General features: G+C 51.7%; 8 non-coding genes across 8 annotated transcripts; 3 read left to right on the top strand and 5 right to left on the bottom strand.

Annotated features, from left to right (window-relative positions):
• Nucleotides 1–21: 21 nt before the first annotated feature.
• Nucleotides 22–93, bottom strand: TRNAP-CGG. The gene has a single exon. It is a non-coding gene; the product is annotated as a tRNA-Pro (tRNA).
• Nucleotides 94–6861: 6768 nt separating this feature from the next.
• Nucleotides 6862–6933, bottom strand: TRNAK-CUU. Its single transcript has one exon. It is a non-coding gene; the product is annotated as a tRNA-Lys (tRNA).
• Nucleotides 6934–7122: 189 nt separating this feature from the next.
• Nucleotides 7123–7194, top strand: TRNAP-AGG. The gene has a single exon. It is a non-coding gene; the product is annotated as a tRNA-Pro (tRNA).
• A 3190-nt stretch (nt 7195–10384) lies between these two features.
• On the top strand, nt 10385–10457 carry TRNAK-CUU. The gene has a single exon. It is a non-coding gene; the product is annotated as a tRNA-Lys (tRNA).
• Nucleotides 10458–13789: 3332 nt separating this feature from the next.
• Nucleotides 13790–13861, bottom strand: TRNAP-UGG. Its single transcript has one exon. It is a non-coding gene; the product is annotated as a tRNA-Pro (tRNA).
• Nucleotides 13862–14995: 1134 nt separating this feature from the next.
• TRNAK-CUU lies at nt 14996–15068 on the top strand. The gene has a single exon. It is a non-coding gene; the product is annotated as a tRNA-Lys (tRNA).
• A 1847-nt stretch (nt 15069–16915) lies between these two features.
• Nucleotides 16916–17106, bottom strand: LOC116862707. Its single transcript, XR_004381684.1, has one exon. It is a non-coding gene; the product is annotated as a U2 spliceosomal RNA (small nuclear RNA).
• A 7204-nt stretch (nt 17107–24310) lies between these two features.
• On the bottom strand, nt 24311–24383 carry TRNAR-CCU. The gene has a single exon. It is a non-coding gene; the product is annotated as a tRNA-Arg (tRNA).
• Nucleotides 24384–24984: the final 601 nt, after the last annotated feature.

Raw genomic sequence — 24984 nt, 5'->3', positions numbered from 1 at the left:
GAGAGCAAGTATGCATGGTTTGGGCTCGTCCGGGATTTGAACCCGGGACCTCTCACACCCGAAGCGAGAATCATACCCCTAGACCAACGAGCCTCACACACAATAGCACTTACTAACACTTCCCCCACAACTGTTTGTATCACACGTGACCTCCAGTTCATTCCCGGATAGGCTGAGCTGTTTCTGGAAGCCAGGAGTGGGGCTGAGCGGTGAGGTGGCCATGGGGAGACCTCGTGGGCCCAGGTGGCCAGAGGCAGAGCGGCCCAGTCCCAGGATGATGGATCCGCAGAGCCAGACCAGGATTGATTCCTGCCACCAGGGGAGTGGGGAGCAGATTGTGGGGGAGGGGAAGATGAGGGGCTTGGATGAGCTGCAACCCCCACCCCCCCAGCTGAAAAAGCACTCGCTCTGCAGGGGATCCCGAGGCTTCATTCAGGCTGTGCGGGTTGTGGGGACTGTGGATGGTGGCTGGGGAGCAGACCCGAGAAAGGGGACTGGCATCAAGTAGGCCTATGCCCTCAAATCTCTTGAGGAGGAGGAAAGGGGAAGGAAGAGATGATGGTTCCATTTTACTCACCCATCTCCAGGGCTGCCAGTCTAGGCACAGGGGAAGGAAGTGCCCGTAGCAGGTTCTGGCTCTCCCTGTTGATCCCCAAGCCCCACGGGGTGGGAGATGACCTCCTTGGGAGCCTCCCGCAGTTCTAAGCAAATTGTTTCCATGGGAAAGGCAAGTCAAGGCAGGGTAAACAGTTTAGGACTGGCTGGATTGAATAATTCAGTGGGATGTGGGACATAGGGGCTGTCCCTAGTTGTCTGATTCTGAACCTGGATGATTAGGGCAGGAGAAATAGAGGGTTGGTGTGTCAGATAAGGAGTGGGGTGGGCAGGCATATAGACCCAGAATTGGTTGGTTTGCATATGAAAGGCCTATTAGCAGGCAAGTGGTTTAGTGATCCCTAGGAATTAGTGAGCTAGGGAGAGGGGGCAGTCTGTCCTCAGCTAGCAAGCCCCCCCAGATGTCAAGCCATCACGGAATACAGAAAATAAAATCCAGGTGTGATAATACAGGTGTGAATTGCATCCAAGGTGTTTACATTTATGAAGATCATGGGACTTTTCAGTCCCTCAATATGACTGACTACTCTGATAAAACTTTCTTTTTTTTTTTAAGATTTTATTTATTTATTTGACAGAGAGAGATCACAAGTAGACAGAGAGGCAGGCAGAGAGAGAGAGAGAGAGAGAGGGAAGCAGGCCCCCTGCTGAGCAGAGAGCCCAATGCGGGACTTGATCCCAGGACCCTGAGATCATGACCTGAGCCGAAGGCAGAGGCTTAACCCACTGAGCCACCCAGGCGCCCCTCTGATAAACTTTCTTGAACAAAAAACCAACCTTGCATTCCTGGAGTAAATCCAGCTCAGACCTTATTTTACTGCTCCAATAAAAGAAGTGAGGACACGCAGGCTGGGGGAGTGATGGCCTTTTCTCCCTGGGAAATGCCCAGGCTGGCTAATTTGAGACAGAAGAGGATGCAATGACCCCCATTTCAACCCTGGCTCAGCAACTGTCAGAGACCAAGGACACAAGTGGCCCCCAGTTCCATTCCCCATGTGCTCCCGTGACATAGGGTCATGTGGGTTTGCTCCTTGGGGAGTTACACGTGGACCCCTCACCAGCATGCTCTCCATGGTCCATGTGCACAGGTATGAGGCAGTGGCAGAGCTCAGACTGGTCTAGGCTGGCCGGAGCTCTGGCCTGTCACTGGGAGTCCTGCTGTGACAGTTTTAACGTTATCAACCCTATGGGGCACAGTTTCACAAACTCTGACCCGAGGCTTTCCATCAGGACATGGGGCTGGTGCAGACATAGAGCCCACTGTCCCAGCCTCCAGCCCACCCTCCTCTGCTCGGCACCTCCATCCCTGCCTCTGGGTCCAGTACCTCTGGACCCAGAGCCACTCTAAAGCCCCTGAGATCTAGGTTTGAATCCTGCTCCAAGGTCATACCATGGCTGGTGGGCCCCAGCTGGTATTTTAGAAGACTGGGGATGCCATGGATGGCTGGGAGTCAGAGAAACCAAAGGGGCCCCATGAAAAACTCCTTTTTTCATTCCTTTTCCTGTTTCCACTCCCCTAGGACCTACATGCCCACCTTACACACACCTTATAGGACAGATAACATATGTTCACCTTGTAAAGGTCAAGGAATTAATGATTTCTTAGGAGTCTCCAAGCCTAACAGATAACATCTAAGGAGTGCAACCAGGGGGGAGTCATCCTGAATGTCATCAAGACCGCTGGCTTCAGAGCATAAGCGACTTATGGGGAACCCCTAAACACTCCTCCGTGTTCCTGGATGGCTGAGAAGGCATGCTCATGGAACCGCCATCCTCATAAAAACTCCAGGCCCCAAGCAAGGGCTGTCCTTTGCTTGGGGCCTGTCCTTTCTAAGTCTACCATTCTGTCCGTACCTACTCTATGTCTTCAACAACTTCTTCTCTTCCTTTCTGCTCACATTTGATTTCTGTGCTGCACAAATCCAAGGACCCTCTTGGCTGGTCCTGTGAGGCCCCCTGGGGGTCCAACCAGCATCGGCTGCACTCATGCACATGGACACATCTTGTTCTCCATGGCCCAAGTGCCATGGCAAGGGCTACCACCCAACAGCAAGGAGGTGGTGATGAAGTTCCCCTTTGGCTTCTAGAGCCCTGATCTTTCTGTCCAAGTTGGTGGATCAAGAGTTCAGGGCTCTGCCCCCTGAGTGAGCTGGGGACAGTGGAGCAGACCAAAGGTGTCCTCTCCATGTTGATCCAGCTTTGGGTGACCAGAGCTCATCTCCCTCCTCTGAACTTCCCATCTGCCCAACCACCTTGGACACCTGCCACCCTAGGACTGGGTCTCCTGGGATGGGGGAGGAAGTTTTGAAACTTGTGCCAAAGAAAAGGCTCCAGGTTTCCTCTCCCAGTCTAGGGATGAGCAGACAGACCCTCATGGGTGCAGAAACTCCCGTTGCCAATGCCTGTGGATTCTGTTCTATGACCCTGCACATGAGGACCAGTATGTCCTCCATCCTTCCATAGCTCTAGCCCCTCCCCTTCTCTCCATCCCATCCCACCACCGAGGAAAAATCAGAGCCCTATCCTGGGTCCCAACTGGGAAAGACTGAATTGGGAACTGGTAAGCTGTCCTCAGTCTGTGATTGAAACTCAAGGTAACTTTCACAGGATTGACTTCCTTGCACTTGTGAGGGAAATGGGAGAGGAGAGAAATGCAGCCTGTGCGTCTCTACTGAACTCAGAAGTCCAGGATCAGGAGGCAAGGGACTTCACGCCTTTATATTTAACTCACATCTACACCCACTCTGGGGAAGTCCAGGGAGTCAGATCCAGGACCACATCCGGGTACAGAGGACCAGGCAACTGGGCAGTGCTAGTCTTCTCAAGAGCAGGAAACACGCTCACCCACAGCGGCGAGGGGGGCAGGCAGGAGGGCATGTGCTTGTGCCGTGAGAGAGCCCCGAATGGCAGGAATGATCCCCCAGAGCTATGCTCTTCCTGTCCCGCCTCCACGGACTAGAAACACACTAAAATCTCATAATGCAAAAGCAACTCAGGTCCACCTTCTGTGTGAAAGGGACTAGATTCAGAACCCTTCCTGAGCAACCCCAATGCCTCACTTTCTCCTGTGGTCCCCCGCAGCTGGGGGATTTGGTGTTTGGGTCCCCCGAGATTTAGTCCCTGAAATCTTGAGTTGTGTTAACTGCTTGCCTTAAGGTTTAGACCTAAGCACCTGAAACCATGAATTCTATGCACCCAGGCTTGTAAAAAGCCACACTCCCAATGTGGGGCTTGAACCCACAACACTGAGATTAAGAGTCTCATGTTCTACCCACTGAGCTAGCTGGGCATACCAGCTTTGCACTCCTTCAAAGGGAAAGTAGGGCAGTGTGGGGGCAAGCAGACCTCTCCCTCACTGAACACCTGCCTGATCAGTACTGTTTCCAATATGATCCCCTGCCTGAAACCGAGAACCTCAGGATTGAAAGCTGCAAGGAGGTGGGACCACCTGGCCTGAAATTCAGGGATAGGGGCAGGAAAAGGGGGCATACTGACCCAGAGGGACAGAGAGAAGGAGGCCCAGGGGCCCGGCAACCCTGGGAAGCCAGTTCCTCGGTGGCACCGAGTCCCTGAAATTCCACGGTCCCTCTGTCCAGGGTCTAACACACAGGCGAGGAAGGAAGAAGAGCGCCTTCTTCCTTCTCAGCTCTGGGGTGGGAACCCAGGTTTCCCCCAACAGACCAGCCCTCCGGTGAGACACGGGAAGCTCGGTACCCTCCTGAAGACTGGGAGGACAGGATCATGGAGGTCAAGTCACTAGACATAATGGGAACAAGGTGCCCTTCTCTATTGTGGTCCCTAGAACATAAGTCGATCTCTCCACCCCCACTCACCGCCTGTGAGAGCTCAGGGTCCAAATCCCAGAGGAGTCTCACTTTCAAATTCTCAACATCTTCACCCCCTGTCCCCACACCCCATACCTTCCTCCCCACCCCATGCCTGGCTTTGGGGCGGGCAGAGGGGCTTGGGCCATGAAGACCCAGAGGACCAGTTGCAGGGCCGGACCCCTCTGCCCCAGGATACTGTGCAAGGTCACATTGGGACCACCGCCTTCCTTTCCAGTAGGTTTCTAGAATGACCACCCATCCATGGGGGAGAATAAGCATGGTCCCTTGAGGCCCCACATATCTGTGCCCAGGGATGCCACCGCGGAAGGAGGGTTGCTGGACTGTGCCCAGCACCAGGACAAAAAAAGGGACGTTGGGGGACCCAGAGCCATGAGGGGGCTTTGGAGGCTGAGCCCAGAAGAGGACGGGCCTGGATGAGGACAGGAGCCTCTGAGTCTGCCCCTGACCCTAGGTTCCCTTTCTGTTAGTGGAGGAGACAGCTTTGGCCCAAGGCCCACAGCCGGGGCTTCCCCATTGGGAGGGTGGGAACTCCCTGGTCTCAGGTTTGAGTCCCCCCAGAACCCCCTCGCAGTCCAGGAGCCCTGCCCAGCTCCAAGGGAGCCCAAGTTCCCAATCCTTGGCCCTGGAGGGAGGTCCTGGTGACAGAGCCTCTGGGGGAAACTGACCCTTGGGACTCCGGACCTGGCATTATGGAACCTCACTCTTTTCTGGAAGATGAGCCAAATACTCCTACCTTGGGGCGGGCTTCTGGGACCCTGCTGCCCCTGAGCCCAGGGAAAGCAAGTGGACAGAATCAAGAACAGAGCATAGTGTCGATGTGGTTCATTGGTCTAAGAGTGTGAGTCTCACTCTGGGTGTTAGAGGTCCTGGGTTCAAATCCCAGATGAGCCCTGTCTCTGGTTCTTTTTCTTCTCCAGATGGTCAGGTTGTTACCACCTAAGGGAGCCAAAGTCCATCCAAGGCCAGGAAGGAATGGGGACCCAAAGACCCACCATTACACATGATGGGGATTAAAAGACCTTCAGGTCTGCAGAGCAGGCTTGGACCTGCTCTTGCCACCCTCTGCTTGGACTGTCTCTGTGTCTTCCCCTCCCCACCCCTACCCTCATCCCCACCATTTGGCATGGAGCACGGGGGAGGGGGGAGGAAAGACAGATGATGTTTCCTTGAGAGCAGATCCCAGTGTTCTAGGTGGAAGGAAGCTGCTGGGTGCCACTGGGAGCATCTCCAGGGGACTGGTCTTAAAACCAGATCCAGAGTGGGCATCCCAGACTCCAGATATGAGGGCACATGCCTCCCTGGCCAAGCCCTGCCTCACCCATGAAGGGATAGCGAGTTAGTATGTCAGACGTGAGGGAGGGAGGAGGTTAGAGCCACCAAAGGTGGCCAGTGGGCACCTTGACTTTAGACTTTGGTCTCCAGAAGTGTGAGAATATCTGTTTCTGTTGTTTTAAGTCGCTCAGATTGTGATAACTTATTATGGCAGCCACGGGAAACTAACAAGGTACTGGGTTGGTAATAAGACATTTCTTCCAAAAAGCGACTAAGGTGTATGGACCTAAGTACCTAGTAAACTGAACTTTCTTTTACCCAAAAAATACCAGGAAAGATTCCCAACACCAAGAGTGCCCTGAAGGGAGAGATGTGGACACTTCTGGTAGGAGTCCCAGCCTCAGGCCTGGGATCTGGAGCTCCAGGGAGGGGTCCAGGAGAGGGTCAGTCGGCTGCTGTGGTGTCTCTCCCAAAGCAGCCTCCACTCCCACCAAAAAAGAAAGAAAACCCAGTCTAGCAAACATTGAGAGGGGCCTTTTTAACAGCATAAGCCATTGCAAGAGAATGGAAGAAAATCAGCTGATGGGAACCCTAAGCCCTCCTTTTCCCTCTCCCTCAAAATGGAAAACAAAATCCCCTGCTTCCATTTCCCTTTCCCTGGGGAGAGTGGGCCTCTCCAAATGAGAGGCCGCTGACCTCCAGGTCGAAGTGGGGGAGGGCAATTCTGAGCAGTGCTCCTCTGGCACTGGGGTGGCCCTGCTTGGGAGCCTCCTCCTGGGAACCTCACTCAGGACTTAGAGAGTCCTGCTCCCTCGCGACACCCCACCCCACACACACACAGACTCTGACCTCTGGGTTTGAATCCTGTTCCCGAGTCAAGCATGGCGGGGCAGGGCATCCTGCGGTTACTAATCTAAACTCTGTGTCTTCTCCCACCATGTATTCAAAAGCTGGCTGGCGGCCCCTAATACCTGCATTGCTTCCCTCAAGCACCAGCAAGGTGTGAGGCTTCCCAGAGCCACAGCCCAAGGCAGAGGTCTCACAGGAAGCATCTGCCCAACGACAGGAAATACTTTCCTTGCCCAGTGTCATTTTAAAGGGCCTGTTGAGCAGTCAAAAAATCATACACCCAACGTGGGGCTCAAACCCACAACTCGAGATTAAGAGTTTCATGCTCTACCAACTGAGCTAGCCAGGTAAGGACAAAGTCTGTCTCTACCTCCCAGCTACTCTAAGTACCAAAGGCACGTGCTGCGAAAGGAAACAAAGGTGCATCCTCCACCGGGAGAGGGGATGCGCGCGTCACTGCCATCCACGGGAGCTGGAGGCGCTTAACCAGGGCGTGAAGATAACTAGAAATAAGCAGAAGTAAAGTGTGAGCAGGTATGGCTCGTTGGTCTAGGGGTATGATTCTCGCTTAGGGTGCGAGAGGTCCCGGGTTCAAATCCCGGACGAGCCCGAACCCTTTTCCTCTCACAAACTCCCCCGAAGCCTCACTGAAGCTCTGGGTACCCAGCCCAGGGCCACCTGCAGCCACAAAACCGGCCTGATGGTCCACCACCCCCTCAGCCCGGTGCCGCGACTGAAAGAGCCAGAGTTCCTTAATCCCTGAGGCCTGAATTTAAACTCCACATTGAGTTTAGGGAGCTGAGGCCTGCAGAGACAGATCTCCAGGGAGCCGGACCACACAGACCTGCGGCGCCGCAGCTTCACCCCGGGAGTCCTCGCGCTTCGCGCACCCGGCTGCAGCTCCTGCACTCCCAGGTAGTTTCCTTGCCTGGCCGCCAGGGGGAGCGCGGAGCCTGTATGGCTGACCGTGGGAGACCACGGGAGCCGCCAGAGAACCCAGACCAGGCCGGGAAGCCCCACAGCTATGTTCCGGATGAGCCAGAGTCTGGCTGACGCCCCGCATGGCCCCTTGTGTTAATGACCAGTGCGGGTTCGGGAGCCTCCCGCGACCCGACCCCCCACCCCACTCCCCAACACACACACCCTTCCCCCCAGTCCCACTGCAAAAGGGGAGAATGAGGCGACTGCATAGGGCCTGTCCTAAGCGTGCGGCTCACGAAATGGACACTTTGACTTCAGCTCCACGTTCTCCTCCCCTCCTCTTTCCCTTCCTGGGACCTGCACAAAACCCGAGGGCCACTTCCGCCTGTGACCAGGTGCCCAGAAGCAGGCTCTGATGCCCTGCTTCGATAAGGTGTCTAACGTTGCCCCAGCCTTCTCTTTGTCTGGTGGAGTGCCCCACCTCCCCCCAGCCAGGTGGTGACTGCAGAAGCCTAGTGGGGAGCCTGAACTCTCATTCCTGTTCAGCAATCAGGAGGCCCCACCTTTGTGACCTGCTCCCCCCTCCCCAAACAAAAAGGGGGAGTTTTCTTCTCTCACCACAGGGGCGCATTGTCAGAAGTCCAAAGACGTAAATAAGATCTAGAGTTTCCAAGCATAATACTGGAAATGTCCAAGATGCAACTGAAAATCACTGGTCATTCTAAGAGCCACGAAAATCTCAACTTGAAAGAGAAAAGGTGAAAGACACGGACACAGATTTTGGAACTGTCTGAAAGGGAGGGGAGAGGTGGGAAAGCAACCATCCTAAAAATGTTTGAAGAAGCTTTAAAGAACTCACTTGAAAGAAATGTAAAAGTTGGGAGTCTCAAAGAAATGGAAAATATCAAGAAAAACCACATGGAAAAACGTAGAGATGAGGAATGCAGTAACTGAAATGAAAAGCCTAATGGCAAACGCATGGGCAAGACGGAAGAAAGAATAAGTTAACGTGAAGATAGAACGGCAGAAATGACCTAATCTGAAGAACACAGAAAACAGACTTTGGAGGAATGGAAGGAAGAGAAAGACAAAGGAAGGAGAGAAGGAAGGAAAGAAGGACAGAACCTCAAGGATTTGTGGGACTTTAACAAAATACCTAATGTTGGAGATGCCAGAGACCCAAAAAGAAAAGAAAGACAGGGCTAAATGTATTGGAAGAAATAGTAATGGAAGTCTATCTGTGTATTTTTTATAATTATCTTTAATGGGGCGCCTGGGTGGCTCAGTGGGTTACGTGTCTGCCTTTGGTTCGGATCATGATCCCAGGGTCCAGGGATTGAGCCCCGCATCAGGCTCCCTGCTCAGCAGAGAGTCTGTTTCTCTCTTTCCCTCTGCCCCTCCCACCTGCTCATGCTCTCTCTCTCTCTCTCTCAAATAAATAAATAAAATCTTTATAAATAAATAAATAGATAGACTCCATGCCCAACACAGGGCGTTAACTTACAACCCTGAGATCAGGAATCACACACTCTACCAGCTGAGCCAGCCAGGTGCCCTGTCTGTGTATTTTTTAAAAACACACTTTGTGTTTTAGAACAATTTTAGTTCACAGCAAAACTGAGCAGAAATATAGAGTTCTCCAAAACTCAGCCCTGAGCATGCACAGCCTCTCCCATTTCTGCGTATTTTTAAAACCCACCTTCCTCCATTTTTTTCTGTTTCAAAGCACTTATAGCGTTGCCTCACCCATAAATGTTTTTCACTTTTGCGGGGGCGGAGGGGTGGCAAATACCTCTACAAATAAAGTCCTTTTGTTTTTAAACACCCTCAGTACTGTGCACACATCCAGCACCATTAAGGATGATACCTTCGTATTCTCTCTTCCCTGGTCTGCGTACTGGTTCCCTGCCCCCTCCTTACCCCTCTCTGCATTTGCTTGGCTGGATTCAGGATGCAGGCCAGGGACCCCCACAGCAAGAGCGGAGCGTGGGGAGTCTGAAATCCCCAGGGATCCTCAGCAAATTCACTGAGGCAAACCAACTCCAGAGCGTGGGGTAAGGGAGGAGCAGAGAACTGCCAGGTCCCACTCCCAGCCTGTTTATCTGAGGTTCTTTCTTGCTCTGGAGAGCCACGCCAGGACGGGGGCGCATGGTGGGGACTGCTCCAGCTCAGACCCACCTGGGGCTCAGGCCTGCCAGACCCACAAGGACAGACCCTCTCCTCCCAGGGACTCCTTAGCCCTCACCCCTGAATCCCTGGAGACCGGATCCAGAGGCAGAGAGCAGCAGGCAGGTGTGACGGCAGGCACCCCGGGGGTCTCCAAAGTCTTCCACCATCCCCTGCCAGGCGGCAGGTTCCTGCAGCTCAGGATCGCCCAAGGGCAGACCAAGAAGGCATGGGGCGAAATATATATTTTTATAATTTTACATAAAAATACACTGATTTCCGATTATTCAAAGGAAGTGTAGTTGGAGTTTTCATGCAAACACGTGGAATCTGGTGGGTCTAAAACTTATTTTAAGTACACAGGTTTGCTTGATTAGATAAGGGAGGATGGGTCCGGTTGCATTTTCCCATCTCGGGGCCTCAGGTCCAAGGGTGGTGGGGTGTCAGCGGGCGCGGGTCTGCTCTGAGCCCCGACGGCGCTGCAGCGCCCCCTGGGGGCCGCGAAGCCCATCTGTCTGTGGGTCTGGGCGGCGCGTCTGCCTCCACCCGCTCGGGACCGCTCCCCTGCGGATTCCGAGCAGCCGACACACAGGGTGCCCGCTGGCGACTCCAGAAGTGGCCATGCCCCTCCAAAACCGGATCTGCCCGGCCATTTTGGATTGTGCGCAGCCAGTCACATTCTGAAACTCAACCGCCACCACCTGGTGGCAGCTGCCCGGCTAGCTCAGTCGGTAGAGCATGAGACTCTTAATCTCAGGGTCGTGGGTTCGAGCCCCACGTTGGGCGTCCTTTTGAACTGACAATTCACACACATTTCTGGGACTGCTGCGCAATTCCTGCATGTTTGGTTTAGGTACAACCTCAACAGCACAGCAGGTGGGGAGGGGCAGCCTGTCGCTGTCACTGTGGTGCACCAACATCTTGCCTAAGCCATCAGAGGTGACCAATGATGTTCCCCCTTTACAATGGGTTCTCCAGCCACTTTATTCCTTAACTTCCTTTTTGAGCAAAGTAACCTTAGAAAGGGGTCCGGCGGAGAGTGGGACCTGGCTATGAGAGAAAAGCCACCCATCCCAGTTTTCCCTTGGGTTCAGTCAAGGGAAGGAACAGTACTATTATTCAGCTAAAGGTCACTGCTGACGGAGGCCATGTGCAGTCTTGAAAGACTGAACTTTTACTAAGTTGTCCTTTTGGGGATCAGGGTATACCTGGGATTCCAGGGCTTATCATCACTCAGTGTGGGGACACCCCCCAGGACAGGGTGACAAGCTGGGTGGCCATGACCACGTGTCCCAAGGAAAGCAACACCACAGTGCCAAGCATTCTCAAAGGGAGGGCTGATCTAGGATTTGAACCTGAGACCTCTTGGACCCTAACTGAGAATCATACCCTGAGACCACCAAGCCACCCCCTCTGGCTCTGGTTGGACCATCCCTCTTTCCTGCGGCTGTTGGGAAGCATTTGATTCAGGTCTCTATGGACAGGAAGAGAATGGCGGGGGGCGGGGGGTGTTCAGCATTGGGACACTAAGACTCAAAGTCAGTAAGTCCCTAGTCCAATTTTGGGGGTGACAGGTGGAAAATGGAGACCAAGGCTTGGGAAAGCTTCCTTGGGTCCTCCTTCTGTCACCAGGCTAAGGGCTGGGCTCTGGAATGAAGCTGAGAGCAGGGTTTGGACACCCTCCCCCGACCCATACACCACCCAACGAAAGACCATACCCCCTCCCAATCCACACACTGGAGGGACCTTCTGTCTGACCTGAGCGTCACCCCCACTTCTGCCCAGGGATCTGCCTCCTGGACTCCAAGATGGACATCCCAGCACAGGCACAGTTAGGAGGGACCTTAAGGGATGGTGCATGTTCAAATGTGAAGAAAGGATGAGGTAGGACATTAAGAAATTTGGGTAGCCCTCAGAGAAGCCCTGTCTTGCTACTGCCCATAACTGGGGTCAAGCTGGCTCTTTGCCCACTGAGTGCACCTGGACACATGGCCTTGGGGCCCAGACCTGATCCAGCCACTCGGGTCCAGCTGGGATCTGGGTCTGCTGCACATTGGGCCTGTCTCTGGTCCATCTGCACAGGCCCAGACCCCACTTCAGCTCTGCTGGGGACTCCATCCATGCCTTGAAATGACTGGAAAATGCCATCTGTGGGCTTCTTGGAAATCTGAAGCAGAAGAGAGAATGTGCTCTCCTCCACAGGGCCCTTCCCTCTGCTAAGCCCCAGCTAAAGCTAAATCCAGGGAAAGGGGTGCCTGGGTGACTCAGTCAGTTGAGCATGAAACTCTTGGTTTCCGCTTGAGTGGTGATCTTGGAGTCTCGGAACAGAGCCCCTGCATCAGGCTCTGCACTCAGTGGGAAGCCAGTCTGCTTGTCTCTCTCTCCCTCTGCTCCTTCCTCTGCTCCTTCCCCTGCTCTCTCTCTCTCATATAAGTAAATAAAATCTTAGGGGAAAAAAAGGTTAAATCCAGGGCTTGGTGTAAAGATGGGGGGCAGACCCCAAGGGAGGGATGCTGTTGATTCAGAAGAGGATTTTGGAGAGGAACCATTCCACTGGTGAGGTGAAGAGGGTGTGGAACCATCCCCTTAAGGGATGGGAGTCTTGAATGGTTCTGGCCACAGGAGAAGGCAAGGCTGGCCAGGGAGCTCGATTACCTCAGTTGACCTCCACCAGGCCTCAGGTCTGGAGAGACCTCTCCTAGCATCCCAGTGGGCCCCAGGATCTGTGCAGACCTGCTTCCCCTCAGGGACTCCAGAATCAGGAGTCATAAAAGAGATACCGCCCTGGGGCTTAAGTGAAGAAACTGGGTCAGAAAGGAGGCCCACCGGTCTGTACTTGCAGGCAGCCGCCTGGTGAGGGCTCTGTGCCACAATCCGGGGGCTGACTTGGATTGAGATCAGGAAGCTCCTCCCAGACTGGGGGCCCCTGAAATTTCCACCACAGCCTTCGGCCCGGCCCATATGAACCTTGTCTTTTATATTCTCTACTCTGATACCTTGACATAAGATCCTTGCTGACCCTGGAGAGATTTTCCTTCCCAGGGTTGGCCAATTCCTAGAGATAGCAAATTGTCCCAAACATTTCAAATGCAAACCAACCATTCCACAGTCTACAGCCCCCAATCACCTCCTTCAGCGGGCTCTCACACTGGGGGTTCCTATCCCCCTGTCAGGATCACCCCAAGGCCAAGAAACAGACAACTATGGACAGAGCTATGTTCCAGAAGCAGCTGAAATTAGTGCAGACTAACCCGTCTAAGCCTGTTCCCTCTGCCTCACCTCTCTCACCTTCATTGAAATCACAAGAAAGGCTCTGGACCGCATTTTCTAGAACTTTCTCTGCTCCTGGACTACCCAGAATACCCAGAGCCTCCTCTGCCCTCCCCACCCCCCACCTCCACTCCCTCCACCCCAGGGCAGGATCTGCCCCTCTGCTTGGGAGCTATGAGCCTCAACCCATATTTTCAATGGCTCATCTGCTGGGCCCGCCATCCCTGAATAGTAATAAAGCCTCTCGAAACACAGCCTTTCTTCCAACGTGGCTGGGGCGCCTATGGGGGGCCCTAGTCCTTCATGGCCCCAAAACTAAGGTTGAATCTCTCCCCATGCCCAATTTCCACTGTAGTTTCCTTCCTTCCCTTGTCTGTGGAAGGGTTTTCTGGTAGCCCCTCAAGAAGGAAAAAGACATATGCAAAAGACCTTTTATACCACAAAGCACACACAAAAAAAAAAAAAAAAAAAAAAGTGGGGCGCCTGGGTGGCTCAGTGGGTTAAAGCCTCTGCCTTCAGCTCAGGTCATGATCCCGGAGTCCTGGGATAGAGCCCCACATTGGGCTCTCTGCTCCGCGGGGAGCCTGCTTCCTCCTGTCTCTCTCTGCCTGCCTCTCTGCCTACCTGTGATCTCTTGTCTGTTAAATAAATAAATTAAATCTTAAAAAATATATATATAAAAGTGCCGAGAGGAAGTTGGGTCATTATCCCTGAGGCTAGGACTCCCTGGTGCTTGCACAGTCCCTCACACAGACCAGATCTCCTGCTCTCAGAGAAGCTGACTGCCCTGTGGTGGATCTAAGTTTCCTCTTGCCCAGGACCTCCCCCGTGACACCATTCCAAAAGATGGGCTCGTCCGGGATTTGAACCCGGGACCTCTCGCACCCAAAGCGAGAATCATACCCCTAGACCAACGAGCCGCCCTGGTGCGGTTTTCCTGACATTTGTCCTTGGAGGCTTGTGCCCTGGCCTCAGGGCACTCCCCTAGTCCTACGAGTCCTGGCTTCCTGATCCGTCGGGAAGGTGCGCGGAGGGAGGTTTCGGTTTCGATTCCAGAAGAGGAGGGGGTGCAATGCAGCCAGGACCTGGAGGGAGAGAGCGCGCGCGCGGCCCCAAAGGCCCTAGACCCTCAGGCCCCCTCCCCACTCCGCCCCCCACCCCCACAACGATGGCCCTGCCCTCGCCGAGAGCTACCCAGAGCCGAGCAACCAGAGGCGGAGGCAGGTGACCCTGAGGAGGGAGTCTGTGTGGCCCGGGTGAACAGGGAGGTCTCTCGTGGTGGACCCCAGCCCAGAAATTTCACCCAACGTGGGATACAGTCCCGGAGCCTGAGAATGAGTCTCTGCTGCCTCCCAACCGGCCAGCCTAGCCCAGTCGAGCCTCCAAGTCGGGGAAGGACCTCAGGGCTCCTGTCCTCACTGGAGCCGTCCCCCGCCCCTCAGCCTCAGACCCGGGCTCGATTCCAGAAGCCCCTCGCAACTGTGGAACCCCAATGCAGGGGTCAGAACTGGGATCAGGGCTCACTTCTTCCCAAACGGGCAGCTGCGCCAACGCTCCAGACTTTTACTCTCCCATCTTCTCTTTCCTCTTGCGCTAACAAGGGGTCCAGCACCGACTTGGGGAGGAGGGTTTTCCCGGCTTGTCCCGGCAGTGAGCCCCTGGAGTCCTTCTGATTCGCTTCTTGCTGCCCACTAAAAGGGGGGGGGGGGGACAGCTGGAAACCCACGGATCGCCTGTGACTGGAACATGGCACCTCTCACATCCTAATAGAGGATCACACCACGTTCCTTACTGGCCAGCCCCCGTGGCGCTCAGCCCCATGCCTTCACCCCAGACCCAGCTCCCCTGAGCCGCGGGGCCACTCAGACACACCGACAGCACAGCACAGCACCGCGCACAGTGGCCTGCCCCTCGCTCCTTGCGGAAAGGAACTCAAATACAGCGTTGCGCCGGGGAGGGAGTGCAGAGGCTCCAGGACCTGTCCTTAACAGGCTCAGGACAGCAAAGTTCCCCAGTATGCCTGGCAGCCTGTGCTGTGGTGATACCCCACATCCGCCCGGCTAGCTCAGTCGGTAGAGCATGAGACTCTTAATCTCAGGGTCGTGGGTTCGAGCCCCACGTTGGGCGTGGCTTTTGTCCCGGTAGCCCTACAACTAAACAGGGGACTGGGTCTACCCTTACTAAGAGGAACCTGTACCGCTCCAGGGAGGCCAGGATGCTGGGCAACTTGCTTCCATTGTTTAGATTCCATTATATGTAATTTTTAATTTTACAAAAATTGAAATTTATGTGAAAGTTCCAGGTACAGTACACACAGCAGTCAGAAGCCTCTCTGAGGAGTTCCCCTTCTAGTAACTTCCTTGAAGTTGGCAAGATCTGGTCAGGCACTAAGCAGTCCAGCCCAAGAATATCGCCCAACATAGGGCTCAAACCCAATGCTTAAGGGGTTAAGTCCACTCGAACCCACTACTTACGGGGTTAAGTCTCAGCTCTGTGGGCTGAGGGAGAGCTACAGATAGACAGCATGGAGTGGATTTTCAGATAAAGATGGAACCTCATCAACTCTGGCCCTGACTGGGGGCCCACATGGGGCGCCATCTGTAATGGGGTGCTCCCCCTTCCTGACCCTGGTCTTCTCCAGGAGTGCGCCCCCGCCCAGGCTTCCCTCGCTGGTGGACAGAGAAGTGGCAGTCCAGCTCTGTCCCAACTCCTCTCCTCCTTCTGAAGTAAAAGTTAGAAATCATGGGATACTCTGAGGACAGGTTAGTGTGTCCACTTGTTGAGAAGCAAGCAGAGAGGGAACTGTGGGTTTCTTTCTGTGGAAGGATATGACAGTCCCCAGGCTTAGTGACCCAGATCCTGAGGCTCGTCAACAACCATGAGTCAGGATGTTGGGTCCTCAGAGTAATGTTGGTTTCCAGGGGTCCATTACTCCGGCCACTTCTGCTGCTCCGGTACCCAGCCTCTCTAGGTCCTGCTGCATCCCAGAAAACCCACGCTTCCATGCGGATAAAGAAGTGGGCTAGGGAGTGAGGAGACATGTGCCAGGTTCCTCTTGGTGGCTGGGCCAGGGCACCCTACCCATCCAAAAGAGATCGTATTTGGGACACCTGGGTGGCTCACTCCATCAAGCAAATGACTCTTAGTTTTGGCTTAGGTCGTGATCTCAGGGTTAGGAGATGGAAGCCCCACAGTGGGCTCTGTGCTTAGCATGGAATCTGCTTGGGACTCTCTCTCCCTCTCCCTCTGCCCCTCCTCACTGCTCACTCTCCCTCAGGCTCTCTCTTTCTCTCAAATAAATAAATCCTTAAAGAGAGAGACTATTTTTCAGAGTTCTCTGGGGAAACAGAACATAGAAAGATGGAAGAGACAGAGATCTATCTGGGTTGATTTTTTTTAAAGATTTTATTTATTTATTTGACAGAGAGAAAGATTACAAGTAAGCAGAGAGGCAGGCAGAGAGAGACAGGGGGAAGCAAGCTCCCCGCTGAGCAGAGAGCCCGACTGGGGGCTCGATGCCAGGACCCTGAGACCATGACCTGAGCAGAAGGCAGAGGCCCAACCTACTGAGCCACCCAGGTGCCCCTGGATTGATTTTTAAAGAACTGACTCACAGGTTGGCAGCTGGAAATTCCAGCAAAAGTAGATACCGCAGTCTTGAGTCAGAATGCCTCAGAGGTAGCATTCCATCCTCCTGAGGGAGCCTAGTCTTTGCTCCCGAGACCTTCAACTGATTTGACAAGGCCCACCTGCATTGTGGAAGGTCATCTGCTTCACCAAGTCTACCGATTTAAATGTTAATTGCATCTAAAAAAAATTACCTTTACAGCAACATCTAGACTTGTGTTTGACCAAACATTTGGGCACCACAGCCTGGCCAAGATGATATAAATTGACCATCATGGGGTCCTACTGAGTGCTAGGCTCCTTTCTTTCTTTTTTTCTCCCAAATTTTTTATTTACTAGTTTAGTGGGGAGGGTGCACCATTCCTGGAGATACTGCAATACCAGGTGAATGCGTGGAGTGGACAGAGCAAGCTCCTATTCCAACTCCTTACTCCAAAAATCCATTTAATATATTGTCCTCGGATAGAGGACATATCAGATATTAAACTGATGAGAACAGATGCTACACTTGATCTCAGCCAAAAGGCTGAGAAGCTATTACTAGGCTTCTTTCTTAATAATAAGGGATGCAAGGTACACAAGCTTACCTTCTACTTTGGATATGTCACAGTACCTGCCGGATCAGAGACCATCACTCCCAAGCTTCTCAAAGATGCTGGTTCCTTCCCTCCACTGGGCATGTGTTATTTCCTTGGTAAACGGCATTGCCTCCAGGCACTGCCAAGACACACAAACAGCAGCAGGTGTTTGCTCTGATGGTGCCGGCCACTCAAGCATGCCTGTGTCTCTGTCCCTTCTGATTCTTTTCTCCACCATTTGCTGCGGTATTTCTGGCAACTCTACTTCATTTCAGGAAGCTGAGCAGGCTGTGTATTATAACCAGGTGGAGGGATGCTTGCCGGGGTGTTAAGGTCTATGCCAAGGAAGAGTCCCAAAGAGATCATCTGTCCCTTTTCCAGCTTTTTATGCTCCCAACCCTGATCCAGGACGGGTTACCGCTGATGCGTTACCCAGGTGCTATGGCGCTGGGTTTAGAGTTCCCCTCCTTCTGAGCAGTGGCCAGACTTTCTCAGTTGAGATGGGACCCGTGTTCAGCCCGGTGGCCTGAAGGAGGAGTAGAATCCTGAAGAGATGAAACATTGTCTCGTAAGCATCGGCCTCATCTGAGGTTCCTCCCAGCCTTGAGGCAGAAGGGGTGGAGGCCTGGGTCTCCATCCATCACCCCACCTAGCCCCACTCCAAGTCTCTGGGTCCCACTTCTTCCCTCTCAGCACCCTGACATTGGCATAAGTGATCTGCCAATGGTGGGAATTCAGCTTTTTCTTAGCATCGGCTCTTTTTACACCGAGGCCCCAAGCCTGGTCTTCAGCTTCATTGTCCCTTCAGGTGAAGGACACGTGGGCTGTTTCCAGGCTGCCAGAGTGCTTGGAATTGGTCATCAGTCAACACAAGTATGTCATTCTTTTGTCTCAGTGCGTTCAAGATAGTCTCCAACAGCCTAACCAAGGAGGTGAGGGACCAGTACTCTGCAAACTATGAAACATTGAGGAAAGAAACCAAAGACAATTCAAAGAAATGGAAAGACATTCCATGTTCATGGATTAGAAGAGTGAATATTGTTAAAAATGTCTATACTGTCCAAAGCAATCTACACATTTAAGGTAAACCCTGTCAGGATACCAACAGCATTTTTCACGGAATGGGAAAAGAGAATCCTAAAATTTGTATAGGACCATTAGAGACTCTGAATAGCCAGAGAAATCTTTTTTTTTTTAAGATTTTATGTATTCACCTAGAAAGAGTGCATAAGTGGGGAAGAGGGGCAGAGGGAGAGGAAAGGAGAGAATCCATAGCAGACCCCACGAGGAGCACAGAGCCCTATGCAGAGCTTGAACTGAGTCGAAATCAAGTCAGATGACTGAGCCAGCCAGGCAGCCTGCTCTAGCCAAAGCAATCTTGAAAAAGCAAAGCAAAGCTGGAAGTATCACAGTTCCTGACTTCAATTATATTACAAAGCTGTAGTGACCAAAACAGTATGGTACAGGCACAAAAACAGACACATAGGTCAGGAAACAGAAGAGAAAACCCAGAAATAAATCCACAATTAAAATATTTATTTACTTAACTAATCTCTATCCCCAAGGTGGGGCTCAACCTCATGACTCCAAGATCAAGAGTTGCACGCTTTTCTGAGCCAGCCAGGTACCCCAAATAAATCCACAATTATATGGTCAATTAACCTTTGACAAAGTAGGAAAGAATGTACAGTGCAAAAAAGACCATCTGTTCAACCAATGGTGCTGGGAAAATCAGACAGCTACAAGCAAAAGAATGAAACGGGACAACTTCCTTATGCCATACACAAAGATAAATTCAAAATGTTTTACAGACCTAAATGTGAGACCTGAAACCATAAAACTCTTAGAGAACACAGGCAGTAATTTCTCTGACATCAGCTGTAGCAACTTCTGGCTAGACACGTCTCCAGAGGCAAGAGAAAAAAAAAAAAAAACTATGGAGACTACATCAAAATAAAAACTTCTGCACAGTAAAGTTAATAATGAACAAAAACCTAAAAGGTAACCTATGGAATGGGAGAAGATATTTGTAAATGACATATTTGATAAAGGGTTAACATCCAAAATATATGAAGAACTTATAACACTCCAAAAAAGGCATAATCCAACTGAAAAATGAGCACAGGGCACCTGGCTGGCTCAGTCCATGGAGCATGTGACCCTTGATCTCAGAGTTGTGAATTCACACCCCGCTTGGGTGTAGAGATTACTTAAAAAAAATAAAATCTTTTAAAAACCTTTTTAAAAAATTAAAAAATAGGCACGAACAGACATTTCTCCAAAGAAGATATCCAGACGGTCAACAGACATGAAAAAATGCTCATCGTCACTCATCATCGGAGAAGTGCAAATCAAAACTATAATGTGATATCATCTCACACCTGTCAGAATGGCTAAAGTCAACAAAAGAAGAAACAGCAGGTGTTGGCAAGGATACAGAGAAAGAGGAACCCTCATGCACTGTTGATGGGAAAGCAAACTGGTGCAGCCACCCTACAAGACAGTACAGACCTTCCTCAAAAAGTTAAAAATAATTACCTTTTGACCCAACAATTGCGATACTGAGTATTTACCCAACCCACACAAGCACAAAAATTCAAAGGGACTCATGTACCTTGATGTTTATGGCAGAATTTTCTACAACAGCCAAATTATGGAAGCAGCCCAAGTGTCCCTCGACTGATGAGGATAAAGAAGACGTGGTATGTGTATCTATAAAATGCGTAATATTGCTCAGCCGGGAAAAAGAAAGCAATCTTGGGGCACCTGGATGGCTTAGTGGGTTAAAGCCTCTGCCTTCCGCTCAGGTCATGATCCCAGAGTCCTGGAATCGAGTCCCACATCGGGTTCTCTGCTCAGCAGGGAGCCTGCTTCCTACTCTCTCTCCTCCTGCTTCTCTGCCTACTTGTGATCTCTCTCTGTCAAATAAATAAATCAAATCTTAAAAATAAAAAGCAATCTTGCCGTTTGCAACAGCACAGGTAGAGCTAGGGAGTATAATACTAAGCAAGATAAGTCAGCCCGAGAAAGACGAATGCCACATGAGTTCACACGTATGTGGAATTTAAGAAACAAAACAAACGAGCAAAGGGAGAGGAGAGGAGAGAGACAAACCAAGAAGCCGACTCTTAACCACAGAGAACAAACGGCTGGTTGCTGGAGAAATGGGGGCTGGGGGGGGGGATGGGGGATTGGGGATGGCGCACGCACCTGCGATGAGCCCGGTCATGTCGGAAGTGCCCAGTCACTATACTGTACACCTGACTCTAATGTCACACTATGTTAACTAAATGGAATTAAAATTAAAACTTAAAAAAAAAAAAAAAAAAAAAAAAAAAAAAAAGATGCTCGGCAGCAGCCGCATCATTCCCCCGGGCCTTACCGGGCCTTTCCGACTGTGTCGCTGAGATGCGGGGAGCCGCGGGACAAGCGCAGCTCGTCTCCCAGCGCCTCCGGTCTATCCGCGGCCACCGCGGGCGAGGGTCGGAATAGAGGCAGCGCTGCGGCGCCCGGGCCTTTCTCAAAACCCTCACCGGCTCGAGGGTGTGTGGTCCTCCGTGCCAGGCGGCCAGCAGGGGACTCAACCTCAGAACCTCATCCGGGGAGTCTGGTTCCAACAGCTGAGGCAACAGCTCTCCCGCGGGCAAGCCTGAGGCGGGGAGCAGGACGGGAACGCGCTCAGGAAGCGGCTGGAAGGAAGGGCGGCGAGACAGGGCAGGGGCGCAAGTTATCACACTCTTCTCTCCCTGCTTCCTGCTCACCCTTCTAGACCCTACTGGGTGCCACTCTGCTTGGCCCGCCGACCCGCGTTAGCTTTTGCAGGCGGGAGGCCTCGACCGAGCGGCTGGAGGGCCTAGGGACGCGCCGCTTCCGGTTTCCTGTTCCCGCCAAGCCGCGCCCCGCCCCCTTATCCCGGAAGTAACCGTTCGCTCCAGGAACACATGCTGAACCCAGCATGAGATCTCCCAACCCACACAGAATCCGCCTCATCACGGCTCCTGAGAGGCTCCGGCGCGAGCCGCCTGCGGGGGGACCCTCCTCGGGACTCAGTGACACCCAGGCTAGCCGCGCCGCACTCCTTCTCCGAGATCTGTTCCCAAGCTCCTCGAGGCCCTCTGCAAGCTTCTGACGTTTCATGACCACAACCTCTCCCCTTGGCCCGCGGCTCTGCAGGTTGGAGCCCCTTTCTGTGGTACCTTTCTGCCTCCTCCACGGCCTCTGGGGCCACTCTTTGTACCTCGTTAACCATTGTTCTTCCAATAGTCTGTTAAAATCAGGGATGACTTTTCTTCCGCCCACCCCAGCTTGATACCACTGACAAAACCCCAACATATTAAGGTGTTCGATGTAGTGGTTTTGTATCCCTATACGTTGTGGACTGATCCCCACAATCAAGCTAATGAACATACCCATCACCTCACGTGGTTACTCCAGATCTACCCCCTTAGCAAATTTTAAGCCCACGATACAGTATTACTCACTCTCATCACCATGCTGCAAATTAGGTTCCCGCAACTCATTTCTCTTACATCTGAAAGTTTGTATCCTTTGACCAACTTTCCCTGGTTCCCCCAACACTCACGGATTGGTTTGCTGCCTGGACCTTGGTTTGGTGAGGAGTTTGAAGGCAGTCAAGCTCCTTACCATTACCAGTGGGAAATGGGATACCAGTCACTGACGGCACACGGTGGCATCACAATCAAGCCACATATCACCTGGTTGATTATAATGAAACAGTGCCCGGAAGGACCATGTGGCTGCTGTCCTTAACTGCTGTGGCAGCAAAGGTGATTATGAGGACTGTGGCCTGGAAGGGATTCTTTTGGGGGCCACTGGTTTGCTCACCAAAAGGAAATGGCAAGACCGGGTCTTTAAACTTTCAGCCTAAGTCATGTTCAGAAGCCCGGGGACATTACATGACTGGCATGAAATAATCTTATAGCTGTGCGGCTGATATAGTTAAAGACTGAACCCATCACTGAAATGTACGTGTTGTGGAACGACATTGGAAGTTGAGTTCACAGCCTCAGGAAATCTTTCATGTGGAAGAAATGGCCCTGATTATGAAGGAGTTGGGCCAAAGACGTGGAGACCTCTGGGTGGGCTCAAACAAAGTTGACCTGGGTTTCCTTGTGAGCAAAATCAGTCTAGAATCTGTGGAGAGGAGGCTTCCCATGTTTCAATGTCCTATAATAATCTCACCCAGAGCACTTGTCTTCCAATGGGATGGCAGTGCTCCACAAAGTCCACACCAACCACCCTTGTTAGCACTGGCCCCATGTGGCCCCGTGACTACAGCCAGATCAGCATGCTGTGGGCAGTGACCTAGGAGGAAATAGCTTATTCACCCAAAGAATTGCAAGTGGTGCTCATTTATGCCAGCAGATACCCAGGAAATACATGTGGGAAGGAACCTAAGGGCATTGGAGTAAGGAGGATGAGATACGATTGTTCATCTGGTGTTTATTGACCTGGGAGCACTTTCCAGAATGCCTATACTTAACATGTTATTTTGTGCCACTGAATGTGGTTTTGCCAAGTTTCTGGGTTGGTTGGCTAAGCATTGAACTCATTGGTAGCCTATAATGAGACTGAGATGTGAGAATGTCCCTGGCATTGAGTAGAGAAAGCAAGCCAAAGACTTAGATGGGGATGCTGGAGCAGATCTATCACACATGATGTGGACACCCACCACCCGCTGACATCGCCCAGAAGACATACCTTTCAAGAAGGCATGGAGAAACATTGGCAAGGGAAGCATCAGCATCCTCGGTTAGCTCTGCAGTCCCCAGTCTCCTCCCACGATGGTGGGAGACATGAGATGACGTTCTTGATTCCAGGGGGAATAACGGGTTTCCAGATATTTGGGAAAGTGGGAGAAGTAAAGTCAAAGCTAGAGGAACAGAAGAGTCTCACTCGTGGTTTTTGAAAGCAAAAGGGAACTATATTTTATGCAGCAGAAAAAGACAATTATCATATAATCTCATTGATATGAGGACGTTGAGAGGCAGTGGGAGGTCGTGGGGGTAGGGAGGGAAAAAAACAAGACAAGATGGGATCAGGAGGGAGACAAACCATAAGAAATTCTTAATCTCATGAAACAAACTGAGGGCTGCTAGGGGATGGTGGGGTAGGGAGAGGGTGGCTGGATGATAGACATTGGGGAGGGTATGTGCTATGGTGAGTGCTGTGAAATGTGTAAGCCTGATGAGTCACAGACCTGTACCCCCGGGGAAAATAATTCATTATATGCTAATTTTAAAAAGAGAACTATTTTTGTATATGTATATAGCAAAGTTCCAGTGGTCTTCCCTTCTATGAACTTGTGGTATAGGAGGTTTCTGATTTTACTTTACACCACGTGCGGAAGTTGGGAGATTTCTATCTCCAGGATGAAGACAGGGATTGCATGGATGAAAAAAAGAGGAGACTTTATTATGGACTACTTCAAACATACATTAAAGCAGAAATAGTTTAAGGGGTCCTCATCCCCCAGCTTAAGCCATTAGCAACTTACGCCATTAGCAACCATTACTTTGTTTTGTCTATACCTCCAAGCAACCCATTGTATTTTCCCTAGCTTTATGGACAGATAATTGACAAATAAAAATGATATATACTAAAGGTGCACAATGTGATGATTTGATACACATATACATTTGTGAAATATTTACCACTGTTAACACAACCATCCTTCACATAGTTACCTTTTCTGCGTGTGTGCTGAGAACATTTTAGATCTCATCTCAAAGCAACTTGCAAGTATACGTTACCGTATTTATAACCATTGTCAGCACTCAGCCGGTGTTTTAAAGAAAAACAGTTGTCATATAATTTAATCTCTAAATAATTGCCTTGGGTCTGTTTATAAAAGAACTTTTAAAAATATATAGAACCACAATAAAATAAATACACCTGGAAAAATGAACAATCATTCCTTTATATCATCAAGTAGAATGGATGGTTATTTTTAAAAGGTGAATGATGCCAGTATTCCTTTCTGAAAGCTGGAAACGTGCACCCCTTATTAGAAAATAGAGAGACAACCAATTTAGTAGTTTACGACTAGGACTGGGCAACCTCAAGCATCTTTAATTTGGTTTCCTCCACTGAGAAGCATTTCACTTTTTCCCCCTTGGAGGGGGTCTAAAACTTAGCCCTTCGTACCCCGGGTGGGACTCGAACCCACAATCCCTGGCTTAGGAGGCCAATGCCTTATCCATTAGGCCACCGGGGCCGACAGTGAGAGTCTTGCAGTGGTCCTAGACCAGTCTCTCCGACACCTCCCCGTTGTTCCCACTGGTTACACACAGATTCCTCTGTCCCCCTCCGGCCCCTCAACACCTGCATTCGGCCCGCGCTCGAACCTGGCCCGCCGCTAAAGCATCCCCGGATCACGGAGAGACTGCGCATGCGCAGACGGAGCCCAAAGAACTGGGGCCACAGGTGTGGCTCGGCTCGTTGGACTAGGGTGTGAGCCTCGCTTAGGGTGAGAGAAGCCTGGGGATCAAATCCTGGGCGAGCGCTTTCCTCTCCTTCTGGGAAACTCCGGGTCCGGTGATAACCATTAGCAAGAAGGAGTTGCCTGTGCAAAATGTGGGAGAGGAGAGAAGAGGGGTACCAGCAGCCCTCCTCCCTACACTGCCCCGTAGACAGGAGGTGTTACCTGGGTCCAGCTCTCCGCGGTTTTCAACAGAGCCCAGTGGCCCGAGGTCTTTGCCCTGAGCGCCCTCCGCAATGGCTCTCCTCGGACTCCTGCGTCGGTGGAGCAGGACATTCTCACGGTCAGAGAACCCAGCGTTAGCTTTCCCACCAGAGGACGGGTGTTCTTTCCCATC

This window comes from Lontra canadensis, unplaced genomic scaffold (assembly GCF_010015895.1).
Source record: "Lontra canadensis isolate GAN:19392208 unplaced genomic scaffold, GSC_riverotter_1.0 scaffold305, whole genome shotgun sequence".
In the NCBI taxonomy this organism is placed as follows: Eukaryota; Metazoa; Chordata; class Mammalia; order Carnivora; family Mustelidae; genus Lontra; species Lontra canadensis.
Note: the sequence above shows the minus strand (reverse complement) of the source record. Positions and strands in the feature narration are given on the sequence as shown.